The 6,228-nt window shown below is 38.6% G+C and overlaps 1 pseudogene; it reads right to left on the bottom strand.

Moving 5' to 3' along the window:
- Positions 1–3,143: 3,143 nt before the first annotated feature.
- Positions 3,144–3,755, bottom strand: LOC150019271 (small ribosomal subunit protein uS7 pseudogene; annotated as a pseudogene).
- Positions 3,756–6,228: the final 2,473 nt, after the last annotated feature.

Genomic DNA, 6,228 nt, shown 5'->3' with positions numbered 1-6,228 from the left:
AGTTGCTGGGAGTCTTGTGCACTGACAATTCTCAATTGTCAGCCCTCTCAGAAATTACCTTCAGATGGAGAGCTGCCTTGTTCAAGGTCACATCCCCTTCTCAAGGAAAGCTTCTAACTAATGAGTAGTTGAATGGAAATATAAAGGTCTGTATCCTTGACATAATGGGGGAAAGCATGAAAGGGTTGCCTTCAGACCTCCTGTAGGGTCAGCTGCAGTCTCTGTTGAAACTGTACCGCAGCCCAGTTTCTCCCTCTCCTGAATCTTGCTTCATTATCTACCATTCCAGAGATGTTTATTTTAGCACTCCCTTCTAAACTTCTTACCTGCTCATTTCCATCTCAGTGTAACTGTTTCTCAAGGAAAAAAAACATACCTAAACATTTCTTGGTCATTGGCCACAAAATATTCTTGTTAACATCAAACCCTGAGCAACAAAAATGCCGTGAGAGCCCCCTTGATAAAAAGGCAGGTAGGGACAGGTATTGAGTAGAGTCTTGGCTGTGGTCTGGCCTATAATGGCCCACTCAGTTCAACAGCCTACCCAGTAATGTCATCATTCCCTTGTTGTACACTTGAAATGGTCATATTTGATAATAAGCACAGCCTGTACATTGTTTCCCTTGCCTAAGTCCTGTCCTAGTGTGGAAAGTTGAGCAAGGCCTCTGAAACTGATCTGCCAGCCAACACTGTAAATCAAAATAAATACTATATGGAGTGAGGAATGGCAGAGATTAGTGCCCCTAAATGAGGCAAGCTAGTAGTCCTGATCTATCTCTATTTTAACTCACAAGTCTCACCTCCTACAAAAGCAAGATGCTACCTGAATGGTAACAGTCAACTATTGCAAACTCAATTAAGTAGTAGTCCTCATTAAGGTTGCTATGCTAGATATGCTGTATCTGCTGGCACAGGTAAATAGTAGCCTCAATACATGGTGTAAAGTCTTTGATCCAGAAAATGTGTTATTTTTCACCCTTTTCAGAAAAGAGGAACTGAAGCAAAGCATTCACTTGGAGGTGACAATATTACACATCGCAGTCTTGCCCCAGGACTGTGTTAATTCTTTCTCCTTCTGTTAAAGAAATTGGGATTGGTTGCACATCAGGAAGAACATCCTGCTGGCACATTATACTGATGACATCATGATAATAGAGCTAAATAAACATGAAATGACAAGTGTGTTGGAGATTTTAGCAAGATAGATGTGTTTTGGGGTGAGAAATAAACTCAAAAATAATTTCAGAGGCCTGCTGCAGTCTCAAATTTTTAAATGCCCTGTTGACTCAGGAATGCTGGCCCAACCTAACCAAAGAAGAAAACAAATTATTGCACCTCACATCCCCCACTGCAGGAAGGAAGCACAATACCTGGTGAGGCTCATTAGGTTTTGGAGGCAGCATGTGCCATACCTGGAATATTATAACTCTCTGGCCCCTATACTGGGGGACCTGAAAAATTGCCAGCTGTGATCAGAGCCCAGAACAGGAGTCCAGCAGCAGTTTCAGGATGGAGTGCAGGTATCATGTGTTTAGGACATATGACCCGGTAGACCCTATGATATTGTAGGTATCTAAGGTGAGAAAAGATAAGATCTTGGGTTTACTGCAAGCCTAACAGGATAATCAGTGTACCTCTTATGATTCTGAAACCATATTTAGATGAGGATGGTTGACACTTTGAAAAACATTTCTTGGTGTGTTTGTGAATCTTAGTAAAAATGAAGAGCCTGGCCACAGGTCTTTAAGTGATTATATGACCAGAGCTGTTCAACATGAAGTGATTCTGTTGAGCCCATCAATTCTATGAAGGGTAATTGACTTTGATCATGAAAAGAAGAAATTATGATTACAATGAGGTTATAGAAAAAATTATGTTTAGCACACAGGGAATCCCTTTGGAGAATTCTTGGGTAACAAAACAGTTCTTCAACTCTAGTGGCTCAAGAGTCAGCATGACCTGTATATAAGATGTTAAATAAGAAAGTATCTTTTACAACAAATGATCCACTTAACTCACAGGAGGCCATTCTTTTCATTTATTATAGTTTACATATAATAAGCACTAAAATTAGAAAATCAATACTAGCACCCTTTTGGATTCTGATAGGTGTTGACAAAGCATTGTCTCAAAAAATCTGTTTTTTTCTATGTTCTAAATGTCAAAGTTAGATTAATATTTCTGCTATTATTAGCTATCAGTTAAATTCCAATCACCATACTAGGTATTATATGTATCATATCCTAATCCTTCAAATAATATTGTGAAATAGATATCATTAACTCTAGTTAACAAAACTTGAGCCTCAGAGAGAGTAAACGCTTGCTCATAACTATTCAACCTCTAAGTGGTAGAACAAATTGCAGCCTGAAACCACAAATTATAAAATTCCCTAAAATTTTCATTTCTTCTCAAAATAAATTTTTTTTCCTAGCTAAAATTAACTGTAAAATAGTGCCATAAAAGTATAAAATTTACTTAAATTAACCAGACCTCAAGTTAGGATATAGTAGTCAACAAAATGAAAGCAGAACCCAGACTGTTAAAAGCCAGAACAAATAAAAGGTAGAACAGGAACTACAGCATGAGTAGAAAAGTCCCCCCAAAAGTGTAGACTTTTAGAGATCATATGGTAGCCAGAGATACATCTTAGATCTATGAAAGCTACGTGTAGTTATGTGTACATTGTGTTTTGTTTTGTTTTTGATAGGCAGAGTAGGTCACACTCCATTCTGATTCAAAGAATTTCCTAGAGAGAAGGAAAATGAAGAATAGAGAAACAGAAGGAATAACTGATGAAGCAAGGTCTCCGAGAAGAAGGAAAAGGATGAGATGCAGCATATCTTTGGTACAGTTAAACTTCCTCATTGCAGTGGTTCTCAAAATGAGGTCCCTAGACCACCAGTATTAGCATCACTTGAGCATGTTAGCTATGCGAATTATCAGAGACCCACTAAAGCAGAAGCCCTGTGGTGGGACCCAGCCATCTTGCGCTTAACAAGCCCTCCAGGTGATTCTAATAACAGGTGCAAATCAAGGCAGATTTGGTAGTGAAAAGTTGGCAATTTCCATTTTTTTTTTTTTTTTTTTTTTGGTGGCACTGCCCAAGGATCAGAAAAGTTTATTGGGGCCGCAGCCAGTGATCAACAGTTGAACTTGGCCACACGCTCCAGCACGTCTTTCTTCTTGATAGCGTAGGAGTTGGAGGAGCCGTTGGCCGAGTTGATGAGCTCATCTGCCAGGCACTCGGCAATGGTCTTGATGTTCCCGAAGGCTGCCTCACGGGCACCTGTGAACAGCAGCCAGATGGCCTGATTCACTCAGGGCAGAGGGGACATGTCCACAGCCTGTCGCCTCACTGTTCCCGCACGTCCAATTCAGGTGATGTCCTCCTGGTGGCCACTGTTGATGATTGCGTTCACCAGGACCTGCAGAGGGTTCTCGCCGGTGAGCAGGTGGATGATCTTGAAGGCGTTCTTGACAATGCGCACAGTCATGAGCTTCTTGCCATTGTTGCGGCCGTGCATCATCATGGAGTTGGTCAGGTGCTCCATGATGGGGCATTGCACCTTGCGGAAGCACTTGGCAGCGTAGCATTCTGCACTGTGCAGCAGGTACTTGGCATACTTCTTCACCGCGATGTAATCCTGCAAGGAAATGTCATTGATCTGTACATCATCGGTGCTCCACTTCCCGAAGAGCTTGATGTCAGGGGTCTCTGCCACTGCAGGTGCAGCTGGATCCCATTCGCTCATCCTGAGTGCTCTGTCCGGCCATCTCCCTCGCTCCGCGTGGACCACGCGCTCCGCTGACACAGGAAGACTCCATCTATTATAACGCTTCTCAGTTCTTAGGCAGCTTCTACCTTCGGAATCTCCTCTCTCTTTATCAACTCCCCTCCCCACCACCAAAAAAGGTAAGGATTTTAGCTGGCTCCTATTTGGGAAAAGACTAAAAATAGGAAGGGAGCCAGCTATGATGATTTTTAGCTAAAGTGTTCAACAGCAGGTTATATAGCCATCGGATAAACAGGGCAGAGCAGAACAGATCCCAGAAAGCAGGGCAGTTTTGAACTCCACTTTCCCTTTAAACAAAATGCTACCTTAGAGAAATGAGGGTAGGTTGGTTGAGTGGCTGAAAGTCTGAGAATTTTTAGCTAAAGAAAGTAAATATTACATAAAAAGACTTAAATGTTTGCTAAAATTAAATTTAAAACCAATTAAACAACTTTTCCCCTATGACCCAGCAAGTAAAGGCAAATTCATATCGGTTGTAGACAAGATGAAATGACATTTTTGCCTTACTTTTAAATTGTAGCGTGAGTAAATCTGTGATACCACTTCCTATATGTAAGCAAGTAACTACTTAATAAATTAGATGGGGAAAGAAAACCTAATGTTCAAAGTAATATCCATTTTCACCATGATATTCTTAGCAAAATTATTAACATGGATTAAAGTTTATTGTTTATTATATAATAAACAAAAATCTTTTAGAAAGTGGAAATAAATTTTTGCTTTATTTTGTGACAGAAAAATAGGCATTAAAATGCAGAAGAATAGAAACTGCCTGAACCAATAGAGGAAATTAAACTTACAAGGTTAAATGGTCAAACACTTCCTAAGAAAAAGAAATAGCATATAAATATTGTCATATGCATAAGAAACTTGCTTATAAATAAAATGTTTTATTGTCATACTGTGGTATTAGGTGTATATAAATAAATCCTCAGTGTGCAGGACCATCTGATTTAATAACATTTATATATCTATAAGATACACATATGATATGACAACAGTTTAAATGGTTATTCATTTTTGAATGTGTGATGCATGTTTGCGTATATCAAGTTCTACACAGAACTAGCAAGAGTTTTAAATATACTGCAGAAAATATTATAGAAATGAATGAATAAGTGCCAGTTTACAAAATTTAAGTAATTGCCTATTGGCTGCAAAAAAAACCTAGTATATAAAAATTGCAACATAAATAAATGATGTTTCTGTATAAGACCACAGTATTTGTCTTTAAGGATTAGCATATATTCTTTGGAACCATAAGAGTAGGATGGGTAACAATCCATATACCACTTGACCATCGTTTACTTTCTAAGCCCCTTCTTCACTTCAAATCAATTTGCTGCATTTGATGATATTTTATCAGCTTGAGAGAATTTATAATGCATTTATAATTGCATTTCTAATGTAATGGGTTGGAGGAATTCTGATAACAAAAACAAATACTATCTAAAGACAATAAAATTATATGTTGGTAATGAGAACAAGATTTTGTTTGCACCATTTTGTTCCCTGCTACAATCTTACATTAAGACCCTTTGAGCTACACATGCAACTCCTATTACCACTAATTGCCATTTAACAATAGAGGCACATCAAAAGACAAGACACAGACCTCCTTTGTGCCTTGAGTTTTGTAATCCTTTTTATATTACATAATGAGATCCAATTCTACTTTCAGATTTTAGGTACCTGTTGTTCTTACTCCAATATTTACCCATTTTTGGTTTTTCTTCTTCATTCTTTGGAAGTATGGAGCTAGTTAGATAGATGTATTAAAGTAAAAATAGCTAACTATCCGGGGGTTATTATTCTTGATTGTAAAATGAAAAGAAACAACCTCATAAGGGCACATATCTTTTTATCTTTAGGATTAGGATAGTTTAAAACCTAATCTGGAACGACATCTATGTAGGATTTTATTTACTAACATAAAAATTTTCACAAATTAGTTCAAGATTTGTAGTCATGTGGGTGTAACTAACTTTTCTATTCCAAAACACAGTAATTATTTAAAATAAGCGATATGGTGGTTCATATGCAGAGAGGACTGAAAACAAAGCACCTGGATTCTATTGTGGGCTCTGTCCTAATCATCTCTGAAAACCTTCAGGCTTTTAAATATAAATAATTATGCTCCCCCAAACCTTTCAAGACCAAGAGACAGCCATATAAAGGGGAGACAGAGACCCATGCCACGCCTTCCTGCTCCTCTGCTCTGTTCCCTATCAGAGTTGGTAACACCATTCTGTCTACTGCACAGACCGGATTGCCAGTGGTCATCCCCGCCATTCACATTCCCTCTTCCCTTTATTTCCTCTACCACAGACTGAAGAATTTTTCTGTATAAGGAGCTCATGATTTCAACAACTTTTCCTCTTATTACAATCATCAAAGGTCATCCAACTCCTTTGGCTTCATTGCTAGACTA

Source organism: Furipterus horrens, unplaced genomic scaffold (genome assembly GCF_987537825.1).
Source record: "Furipterus horrens unplaced genomic scaffold, mFurHor1.1.pri manual_scaffold_2, whole genome shotgun sequence".
NCBI lineage: Eukaryota > Metazoa > Chordata > Mammalia > Chiroptera > Furipteridae > Furipterus > Furipterus horrens.
The sequence above is the reverse complement of the archived record's forward strand: the minus strand, read 5'-3'. Positions and strand labels throughout refer to the sequence as shown.